Source organism: Corvus moneduloides, chromosome 12 (assembly GCF_009650955.1).
Source record: "Corvus moneduloides isolate bCorMon1 chromosome 12, bCorMon1.pri, whole genome shotgun sequence".
NCBI classification, from domain to species: Eukaryota; Metazoa; Chordata; class Aves; order Passeriformes; family Corvidae; genus Corvus; species Corvus moneduloides.
This window is the reverse complement of record NC_045487.1, coordinates 20,218,427-20,230,531: the sequence shown is the minus strand read 5'-3', so window position 1 is coordinate 20,230,531 and position 12,105 is coordinate 20,218,427. Positions and strand designations below refer to the sequence as shown.

General features: G+C 40.7%; 1 protein-coding gene and 2 long non-coding RNA genes across 12 annotated transcripts in view; 1 reads left to right on the top strand and 2 right to left on the bottom strand.

Annotated features, from left to right (window-relative positions):
* The window catches only part of LOC116449684, a 107,989-nt gene that overhangs the window by 16,268 nt on the left and 79,616 nt on the right, over positions 1–12,105 (bottom strand). The gene's annotated exons all lie outside the window — the stretch shown is intronic.
* CHST8 (carbohydrate sulfotransferase 8) overlaps positions 1–12,105 on the top strand; it is a 190,049-nt gene that overhangs the window by 109,610 nt on the left and 68,334 nt on the right. The gene's annotated exons all lie outside the window — the stretch shown is intronic.
* Positions 6,640–10,772, bottom strand: LOC116449685. Its single transcript, XR_004242498.1, has 3 exons — positions 10,674–10,772; positions 8,936–9,036; positions 6,640–7,017 (listed from the first exon to the last, which is right to left on the bottom strand). It is a non-coding gene; the product is annotated as an uncharacterized LOC116449685 (long non-coding RNA).

Below are 12,105 nucleotides of genomic sequence, written 5' to 3'. Positions count from 1 at the left end.
CACACATGAGCCTGAACGAAATAAATACCTCTGGCAGGAGGTAGGCTTCAGAAGAAAAAGGAACAGGACTGACCCAGAGCGGAGTAACTCAGAGCACTGTTCAACAAGAAGGAAAGGTATTGGTAATTCAGCCATGTAAACCCACAAAGAGGAGTGTGGCACAGGTACAGCAACCTGATCAGGGTATCCAGGCTCAGGAAACCCTTCAATGGATGCCCTGGTTGAGAGAACACAGAGGAGTCTGGAGCTCAAGAGAGTCAAAAAACTAACTTAGCAGGAGAAAAAGCCACCAAGGGAAAACCATATCTTCCACCTCTAGAGATGATCAACAGTGGTTCTGCAGTATGATATTAATATAATTTAATATAATTTACCCTCCTGCAAAGACACTGCAATCTGGTCTCCTTTCACACCCTTTATGTATGTCTGCTCACAGAATCCAAGAACTCTTACCAAGCCCTTGGTTTCTGATCTCAAAGAAAATTCCTGATTTGGAATATAGTCTTTTCCACAGCTCCAGTTTGAAACTATCTTTTCCATCCAGCCCCATTTGGGAGCCAGCCCAGTGGATCCAGCAAGCACTTCTGCCAGACGGGCGTCTCCTGCCCATCGCACACTGGATCCCAGCCTTCCATGCCTGCTGCTCCTCCAGCACTTCCAAAAGACTTGCAATCACAGCATAAAGTTATGTTTGACCCCAAAAGTTCAAAAATAGCCAGGTTGTGCTTCTAATTCTAAATGGGATTTTGCAGCCTCCAGTGTTTGCAGCACCTCACTGCTCTCACACCACCCACAAGCTTCGGCGCTTGTCTGCTCCTTCCACACACGTCATTAATCCACAGAATGTGCAGGGTTAAGCCAGGACTGATCTCTGAAGAGCATTAGTAGTAATTGCCAGTTGATAATATCCCTTTTAACAGGATCTGTGGAACCTTCTCTTTAACTGGTTTCCTACAATCCTTGCATTGATTGGTTTGGATTTTCAAAAAGGAGAAACTACACGTGCAGGTATCACACTATCAGCAAATAGCTGCTTATCTCTCCTGTTTCTATTAACTGACTGGCAGTCTTGTTAACTGACTGTAAAATTACAGGAGATAGAATTAAAAACATTATCTTACTCCTTATTTGTTTGTAAATTCTGCAAAACCGTTTTGTTGCTCATAATTTTGAAGATGGCTGCTCTTGACAGTGCTGCCACTAACTTGGCCAACTCTATTTCTAATTTAAAGTTATTCTGGAATCTCTAATCCCTTATTTGAAATTTCCATTACTGGGGCCTCTAATCACAATTGCTTTGGCAAGAAACACGTTTACACAGCTCTAGCCTCTTAGTGCCAGCCTAGTCAGACACTCCATCAGAAACACTTGCCTTCAGGACAGGAGCTGCCTTTGTACACACACAGATGTGCACTCACCCACAGTCTAACCATTATTAGTTATAGTGTCCCTTGAACCAGTGGCTTTTTCCTGACAATATTAAAAAATTTGCATTTTTTTGACAGTTATGAGACATTAAATGTAAAGTCATAATATTTTGTTGTTCTTTTTTCTTTTTCACCTGGCACATTCTTTTTGACGAGTAAAAGAAAAAACAAATAGATCTCTAATACACCATATAAACAGCTTGAACTCCATCCTTCAAAGCAGAAATACCAGTATGTAACTCATTTATTGAATACTTGAGTGCTTGGTGCAGTTTTGGACACCACAATATAAAAAAGGCATTAAGTTATTAGAGACTATCCAAAGGAGGCCACAAGGATGGGGAAGGGTCTGGAGGGAAAGTCTTATAAGGAGCAGCTGAGGGCACTTGGTGTGTTCAGCCTGGAGAAGAGGAGACTGAGGTCAGACCCCACTGAGCTCTTCAATATTCACCCAAGGGGCAGTGCAGGGGCAAGGACCAATCTCTGCTCCGGGCCAGGGACAGCACCCGGGGAGCGGCTGCAGCTGGGCCAGGACAGGCTTGGGCTGGAGATCAGGGAGAGGTTCTGCTTCCCCCAGAGGGTGCTGGGCACTGCCCAGGCTCCCCAGGGAATGGGCACGGCCCCGAGGCTGCCAGAGCTCCAGGAGCGTTTGGACAGCGCTGCCAGGGATGCCCAGGGTGGGACTGGTGGGGTGTCTGGGCAGGGCCAGGGGCTGGAATTTGATGATCTTGGTGGGTCACTTCCAACCCGGCATATTCTGTGATTCTGTGTGTTATGGTGTGATTTAGCCACTTCTAAAAGTATCTCCTGTAGATATCTCACTTTTTTTCCTTTCTTCACACCCCCGGGCCTTCCACTCGGGCTGTTCATCCATTCATTACCACCTTCTCTCCAGGATCACAAACTCAGCTTAATATAAAAGGCATTACATCTTTTCTGAACTGCTCCATGCACTTATTTTTAAAACTGTTGATTAATTCCAACTCTTATGCTGGAAATAATAGAAAACATCCTTCTTGAACAAGATGACAAATATATAAGTTATAACAAACTAATTATCTGTAATGTCATGCTTGCTCTTTCCATGAAACCACTCTACAGAATCTCACATCACAGTGCTCCAGGTAAGGGCAATTTTACAGGATTGTGTCAGTCTTTGTTTAAAGGAGCTTTTGCTCACAGCTGCTTCACCTTACTCTTAAAACCCAAAATGCACAGCCTTGATTTTTCTTTGGCCTGTTTCCTTCTTTGGCATAATTTTCAAATCATTTCACTGCAGAACTTCTGGTCAGAACTACTTTTAGCATCCATAGGAGTTCTGCAGGGGCAAGAGTAGTGTCAAATCTTTTAATCCTAACACTGGTACTCTCACCATCAGACATCCAAGATATAAAATATTCATGCACATAGATAATACTGTTAAAATGTTTATTGCAAACATCACATCTATCTTATGCCTGCCCTCTTCTCCAGCAACACAGCATTGACAGTTGGCTTAATAATTCATGCTCAAGCTCTGTTCCACTCATTGGTTCTTTCTGCCAGGACACTCAGGTACCTGTAGAGTACACACTGAAAATTCTCCTTCAGCCTGTGTCACATTTAATAAAGGCCTTAAAGCTAAATCTTGGGAATAACCTATCCTTTAATAAATACATGGCTTGCATGACAAACACTGCTGTGATTTTTAAAAATGCTCTCTAGAAAGAGCTAAATATTTACTGTTAATGCTCCATCAGATCTGTGTAAGGTAATGGTGTCATTTTCATCCTGACGATGAGAATCAATACTTTCAGTATGTTGTTTTATTCAGCTGGCAAAGTTACCAGAAAATGTTGTAACATAATCAGGATGGAAAAGAGTGAGCTTAAGATTGTAGTCCATGCACAGAGACATTATAAGGGAGTGTTTCTGCCCCTGCATGAAGGGCTTTCATTGGATTACTGAAGGTTTGGGCTGGGGGAGTGTCAAAACCAAAAAGACAGACACAGCTTAGTTCAACATGAGAACACGTTTTTCCAGGGAACAGTCAAGATCTGGATGATGCAGAGCAGAGTATATACACTGGAACAGACTCCATCACGTGAGGTTTTTTAGTTAAGTATATTTTCAAATGATTGATCTACTATATTATGTACTTCAAACCTCCATAATACAGCACACTGGCTGTATATTACTGTAACCATGCTGAAGTTTAAAAAAAGGGAAGGAAAGATGCTAGAAAATTTGTTTTCCTTTTTAAACAAAACATTTCTTCACACTGAAAGGGAGATACATCGTGTGGCAAGCACACACAAGCAATTAATTTGCTAAGAAGATTTATACTTCCCATCTAAATATATTTCTAGATGGGGAGTAGAGAGAAAGGTCAATATCCATTAGGCAAAATGAAGGGGGGAGAATTCATCTGATTAGAACATTAGCATATCTATATGATAGGAATCTTGAACCTTATTGCATTCCCAACCCCAAGTTCTTAGGGGTACAAGTCATCCCTGTCAGACATAAAACTGCAGCAATCAAAATTGCAGAGAGTCACTGGCAGGAAGGAAATTACACCAGCTTTGAGAAAAAGGATAGCTTTAGCATAAGTCTTTTCTAAAACTTTGTAATACACTATTGTAATGCATCATAAATTCCAAGGGCTGTTAAATATATTGCCTGGGAAAAAGATTGTAAAAACACACAACTAAAGTACAGTTGGTTTACGAAAGCTTCATAAGTTACTGCTCTTCATCTCAGTCTCTGCAACTGGTGCAGGCTTTTAGCCTGCCCTGGTGAACTGTAAACTCAATAAGGATTCTTGCAGTAAATAAATTTCAATTCACCACTGCCATGACACAGAGTTTGTCCAAAGGCAGTGGCAGCAGCTCAGCTGAAAATGGCACCGTAGGAAAACACCACAACCTAATCACATGGAACTGCCAGCTCATTTCCTGAGGGGGGGTTTTGCTATGAGGCAAAGGCAAAAATATTTCAAATCCTCCTGGTATTAGACAGAATTTTATAAAAAATATCTTCCCTTACCCAAATCCATCTTCTACTTTATATCTAGTTGGTATCAACAGACTTAGGTGAAAACACAGGATGTAATGGGTATATACAAATTCTGATCATAAAACCTTGGTATTATATTATCTCAATATTGCTTTGTTTCAGGATGGTAAATTTACTGTTGCTAAAGAAAGCTGGATGTACATCATAGTATTTTCACAAAGTGTTCAGAAACATATTCAGTCTCAACCTTTATTATCTTACATCTCTGCAGTGAGCAAACTCACCCACAGACTTGTGAATTCTGCTTCTCCATAAGAGACTGGGCATCCTAACAATCCTCACATACAGAAAAAAATGGTATTAATTTCTTTATCCGCATTTCTCCAGATTTCAGAATCAACCAACAAAACAAACAAAAACTTCCATCTAACTAAATCGCTCCATAAATCCAACCACACAATTGCCTTAATTTAGAAATAAAAAAATAACTGCATTGCAGTTTATGATCACAGATACAGAGATTAAAATGAACTCAATAAATAAACAAGCTGTGGTTTGCTACATACTGCAAACCAGATTCATCGTCTGCTTAAGGTATTACCAGGGATATTGTCTATCAAAAACTGGATAAACTATCAGCAAAGGGGAAGTTATCCATCTTGCAGCTTACAGAAGAAACCAGTAACAGAAAAGCACTGCCTTGGCTGACACTGGTTAAGGACACTGCCAAGATAATAAAGTGCATTAGAGAAACTGGGCTGATGATACTGGAAATAAAGCAGAGGGGTGGGAGGGCAATGGGCAGGGCCATTGAGTCACAAATTCAGTGTGAAATTAAATCCAGGGAACTGAAATTTAAATGCAGAATTACTTTCATTTAGTGATCTACTTGCTGTGTTCCCGGTTCCCACTCAGAGCTCATCCTGCAAAGAGCCCCCAGACTGCACAGCCTTGCAGGAGGCTGTGAACAGAGGCTGGGCAGGAGCCCTCCATGGGCACTCCAAAAATCAAGGCTTGTTTTAACAAAAAGGGACAAAAGAGGTTGCTCGGCAGAAACCCAACTCGAGATTTCCTGGATTCTCCAGGAGCAGGAAGGTGAAAGCAATGCAATGGCAGCTGTTCATCCAGCCTAAACAGTTCAACAGTAGGGCTCTGCCACCCACAGGGATTCAACTCCTATTCCATCACTGAGTGTGAGACACTTTCTTTGCTGTTTGTTATTTTAATGTGTACACAGAGCTTGAGCAAATAGAAAAATCCCCTCTGCAAAAAGTGGGATGTACTTCAGAGTGCGCCTGGAGGGACAGGAACCTTTCCTGCTGACTGGCAGAGTGCGACGCTTCCGTAGCACCTTGCCCAGCTCAGAGGTCCATGCCTGGATCCAGGTTCAACTTTATCCCCACTGAGTTCTGTGCTACTTCAAAGCAGCTCTTACAGATTAAATTATTGCAAAATACCAGAGTAAGTTTCCTTCCTGCATAAAAAATAAGTCCTATTTAATTTACCTGTCCTTTACATAATTGGTAACATTTTTCTTCAGCAATTAAATTTGTATTTTAATTATTTCTTCAAATATTAGAAGCTGGACATCCTCTGCAAGCTAGAGATTTTTATTTAAAATATTTGCTAGAACTGGGACAAAGCCAGAAAAAACATTTCCTCTAACATTAAAGACTTCAACTCAAAGGTCTTCAAAATCTTCTCTATTTTTTTTTTTTTGTCATTTATGAATCATCTTTCAAAAACACAGTCACATGGATACTTCAAATTTCTGATAATTACAGTTCAAGTATCACATTACAGCTATGCACAAGTATAACCATGGAGCCAAATTTTGCCTTTAGTTTGTAAAGGACTTTGGTTCTCACCAGCATTGGTCTAGAAAGCAGCAGTCCCAAGTGACCTCATTTCCATAGTGAATTTCCATCTTGTTTGGTGGGATTTTACATATATAACAGAGTCTGCCCCATTACCTAAAGTTATTCTCTTGAAGTAAATCTCTCTCTCCATAATTTACAAATTATGTCAGAGCACAAAGAATAGTTCATTCAATTGGGAATTACAGCAAGCCATCATCACTAAAGGTGATTAATATCCTAAATGCAAAAAATTGAATGCTTTTATACAGCCCCAGTGTTAATAAAAGACTGTCAGTCAAAATGGGGGTCACAACAATTATGAAAAATAAAACATGCTTTAAAATATTTATTTCAGCATTTGTTGACATATAACAACTCCGTAGAATAATAACTGCAAGAGCAGGAACCTGCTATTGTGGCTGGAAATTTAATCATTTAAGTACTGCCAACTTCATAACTTATTGATCATGTAGAACATCTCCATAGCACACAGGACAGAGCCTCCCACTGGCTCCTGAATGTCAGGGAGCAAAAAAAGCTGTGACAGAAAACAAGAACATTCTCTAACTGATCCTGAGCAAAAATGCACTTTTGGGGAGCTTCCTTTGCTCCCCCCCAGTGCTCCAGTACCGTGGCTAAAAGGGGATCTTGTGCTCGTGGATCTTTCCAAACACATGAGACACACACAGGATTTAAGATTCTTGTTTAAATCACTGATCAGGCACTCTGAAGATCTGGAGAGAGAAGAGAAATTTATCTGAAATTTATCTATGGAGGAAAATTCAAAGATTCAGCTTTTTTCTTCTTAATGTAGAAAAGAGAACAGGAGAGGACAGAAAATGAATTGTCTTAATGTAAAACACTTACTAAGAGGGAGCTTGATGAATGATTTTCTGTGTCTGCTGGGGAGACGACAAGACAAAATTGGCCTAATTTTTAGTGAAAAGGACTTAGATTGGGATAAATTCTACACATCAAAAGGCAATTATAACAGAGCAGGCAGCTAACAGAGGTTGTGCAAACCCTGTCATTCTTTATAGGCACAGGTTAGGTAAGACATCTGTCGGGCAGAGTGCAGGTATAACCTCCTCCTCTCAAGAGCTGCTGCTCCTAAACGTTTTAAGCCTAGAAAAACTTTTTATACACACTGGATTTCAGCTTGCCTCAAGGCCTGCCATGTGATCCTTTATAAAGCATGATGAAATAAAGACATTATCAGAGGGGTGACCTTATGGACTGGCTCCCTGGGCTTTGCAGGCCTTTTCTTGCAATCCTCATGTACTGGGGAAGAAGAAAAAAAAAAAAAAAAAAAAGGAAAAAGGTAAGCTACTCCAGCTTTTAAAATAGCATCTGATGAATTCTACTGATGTCTTTGGCTTCCTCCCGTTTATCCACAGTCTGGGGGGGTTCTGCCTGTACCTGTGGGTAGAGCACAGCCTCCCCCAGTTCTGGCACTCTCTGGAACAGTGACTGTGGAAGGGCTCCAGGCTCTCAATGCTCTCACTCTTCACACCTCCAGGAGAGGGGAGGGAATGTGTAAGACAGGAGTCTGTACTTTCTTCACGACATGCAAAACCTCAGGTCCTCTGATTATCCTATTAATACACCCCTAACTACTTTTAAATGTGCATCTGCTTTCCTGACCCTGAGTTTCCCTGGATTCCCTTTGGAACAGGCAGGAGCTCCCCTCAGTGACAGCCAACATTTGCTCCACGTCCCTCTTTCTGTCCAGCTCAGCCACATTAGAATAAGGTACTTAGCTCTGTCAGGAGAAAGAAATGCCATGGAGAAAAGGAATCCGCGGGATTCCCTCGCTGTTAATGAGTGGATGAGCATTTAATCGTTCTAAGGCAATTTAAACTGTCTGGTTGTTCTTCAAAAGCTTAACTCCTAATATTCCTTCTTAACTGAATACCACAGAAAGAATAGCACTCTGTCACACCTCCTGGTGTCCCAATATCAGACTTCGTGGGGCCATTGATGAGTCACAGCACAACAGGAATTTCTTTGTTCGCCTGTAACTGGTGGAATTTAAAAATACCTTCAGGGATTGGATTAAGTGCATGTGAAATGTGGTGCTAAACAACCTGGCAATGTACAGGAGCCTTGGAGGTACACAAGTCAGTCCAAACTGAAAGGAAAGGAACAGTTAAATTTCTTTGGCATCCATGGATTTAAAAAGCAAAATAAAATAAAAGCAAAACCAAAAAACCCAAACAAAAATCCAAAATACCACAACTTCCATCCATACTTGAAGCTTCTATCCAGCTAGAAATTCAAGGTTAAATGGACAAGCAACAAGTTGTCTTGATATTCAAGGGTAGATATAAAAAAAAAAGTACTTAAGTAGCAGCCCTGTGGGTAATGACATACAGAGGAATGTAAAGTGATGTCATGCAGTGATAGTAAAATATTTTTAAGTCATATTTTTAGTTTAGTTGCTATGCTCTACATATACTGCTAAAACTGCATAAAAAGGGATTGCAGTTTTTCTTCCATAGATGAAAATGATTTAAATTTACTTTACTCTCTATCCATTGTCTGAAGAAGGCCGTGGTTACGAGGCACAGATAAGAAAGCTCATTTAGAACTATTTGTAAGAACTGGGATTTGCACTTGTGTGTTTGGTAACAATTACAGCTACATACTTACCCTGCCACACATAATCTATCATCTGATTATTACTGTCCACCCACTGAATTTGAGCGATGCCAAATGCCTCTCATTACCAGGGACTCTGGGACTGGGAGGCTCTGTAAAAGCAGGAGACAGCACTATCATAAATAGTATCAACAATAGGAGGTTATTTGATCGGTCTTGCTCCCAACCCCAGTATCTCTTATGAATTGCTTTCATTAAGTGTCTCAGAATCCTGAGGTTATTTAGAAATTTGTAACTGTCGAATTAGACTTTGTGACAGAGCAGCCTTGGTACATCCACACTGGAGCGCCAGGCGAGGAAAGCACTGCAGGGAGGGGACACGTGCCAGTCACCCACTGCAGAGCAGAGGAACATCTGCACTTTTGCTCTCCTTGGCACTCTCTGCTTCTTCATGAGGAGCCTTCCAGACCAGCCCTGGCCCCAGCCCATGTCCATGATCTCCTGCACAGTTCTCATCGACATGTGCAGCATGCAGGAAGCAGGAAAACTTTGTACAAATCACCTGTGCTGCGAGGGCCGGGGAAGGAGTGGGGTTAACCTGGGAGAGAGTAACTGCTGAGCCCAGAGGCAGCTAAAGCAAGCACTAAGGAACAGCAGTGCAGGGATTCTGTTCACTCAGACCTGAGCAAGTTGCTTTGTGTCAGTGACTGGTGGTTTCTGTCTCCACTCACTGTGCCATGGAGTTTGGCCACCAGCATCTCAACAATGGCTGAGGTTTTTAGCCCAAATGGAGACTCTAAGCCCAGCTCTTCTGACAGGGGACAGCTCAGGTCCATGCCAAGAGCTCCTGGAGCTGCAGCTGACCACCAGGGAGCTGTCACAAATATCCTGGGAGGCACATCAGTCAGTTTGGAACAAGGTTTCCAAACCCTACCACCACTGCCAGACTTCTAAATTCTCTTCATTTAGAGGATAAAGCAGAAGAAGTAGAAATTGATCAGAAACCAAGTAGAAAACACAAACTAGGGCCACACTGAATTCTGGTGATCAGCACTTCTTTTCCCTTACTTTATCAGACTGCTCCCCCATCTCGGAGCAGTCCCCATGGCTTCCCTCCAGTGCTCTGGTTTGCAGCCTCCACCCCTCTGCCCTGTGAATTCTCATGATCAGACCCAACAGGCAATCACTGATCCCCCATTCTTTCCCTGATGCTCAGCACTCATTCCTTGTTAAGCCAAGGTATGATCTTACATATTGAAGCACTCTAAGTAAAGCAGCCTTTAACAACTGGGTATTTGAGATAGCAGTCCTGCATAGAGGTGAAAAAATAACAGGATAAGAAAAAGCAATGATATTGCACATTCAAAACAGAGTGCACAGACTGACAGAGATGTGCTAAAATTCCCTCAGTATCAAACAGTGTCCATGAGCTGTGCATCTCCTAAAGCATTGCAAGTATCCTCTTTAAAAAAATGAGCTATGAACAGGAAAATTAACAAATATACTGAGAACAGCTCTTCAAAACATTTCTTGTAAGCCAAGTCTATTTTAAGTATATCTAGCATTGCCATAACAAATAGCACACACAGATGCACAACTGAAATTCTGCTGTCCTTATGCAAGAAGTATTTTTACACACAGCCAGAATACAAACCCAACACTCACAGAGGATGGCCTATACTTCAGCATGCCCTGGGTTCTCCTCTAATCTAGAGACATTCTAGAGAAAAGAAGATGTAGCCCAGAGACCCTTTCTCAATACAGGAGGAAGATAACAGTTCTTACTCACCCAATTTTACGAAATTACAGTTAGCACTAACTGTGCCATTTAAGCCATTTTTGAGTTCAGCAGGAGTCAAGAGATGCCAACACCTTCTGAGCAGCAGAGTAAGGGTCAAATGCTTACTGCTGCCAAGGGAGTTGGATTAGGAGCTATCTGCATATTTCTGTATCATTTATTAAAGCTCCTTTTTGTTGCTATTTTAAACATACCCACAAGTGCCAGTCTGGGGAAACAACTGAAGTCTTAGGAATCTTTCATTCTATTTGCTTCTAAATATCTAGAAAAATCCAGGGGATAGGAAAAAACCCTGCCAATCTTTTCCTTCTCTAGGTGGCTCTGTCTTCACCCCTTGAACATCTGAATCAGTATTTTCCTGAAGCAGAAATCTGGTTTTGGATCAATCTTTCTTAGGTTTATCTGGGTCGCTTCTTAGTAACATACAATCTCCCAAATCCAGTGGACTAATTTCTCTTTTGTCTGTTGCTTTTGTCAAGGATTCAGGTTATGGTTCAGCATTTAACTCACTCCTGGATAATTCTTTGCTGTCATCTTCAGTGACAAGTGGGTGCAGTTTTCATAATCACAAGTAAAAACTGTAGCTCAGAAAATAGATGTGTGACTTCAAACCTTCACAAGGAACATCTTGACATTTAAATCCAATTACCCTTTCTCCTTCCTGATGAAAATATGATACCAACTAGAGGAAAATTCTCCTAGACAAATATATCATATTTTCCACCTCCTATAAATTTTTTGGCACCACTTCTGGTATTACACATTGCATTCTTTATCAGTCATTTTACAAAATAAAGGGTTAGAAAATGTGTAGTAATTGATAGGTGATGCCAAGAAGTCTATAAAAAAATTATTTGGAAAGTCTTCATAGATCTTCTCCCCAGCTGAAATCATTAATTGCAAAACTGGAATGAACTCCAAGGTAAGACTGCTCTTTGTAATAAATTAAACTGTCAATCACTCAAAGTACCTTTAATAACATACTAGTTCCCTGAGCTCTTAAATTACCGGCTGAATTTCATTTATCAGTCTGCTCTATGTGAAAAAGGATTAATTAAACTCATTCCAGTATTACAGTAAGGCTCTATTTCTCTTAGTACTACAGAATAATTGACTGCAAATGAATTGAAAAGTGAGTAAGTAATTGTAGTTATTATTCTGATGTAAATATTGGTTCTCTTTTGACATTTCAAAAGATTTAGTAGAGGCACTTTAGTGATAAGACATCATTACCCTGCCTAGGAAGAAGAGATAGCATACAGAAAGTGAAATTACAATTATTAGTTTAGATACCTAAAAATACTCCTATTATTTGCTTTTTCGTATAGTTATGTACCTTAAAGTACATTTTCATTAACTGTTGCTCCTGATTTATTGTATTAAGTATACTGCAGTAAAGGCAAAGCATTATATCCTGGTGCTT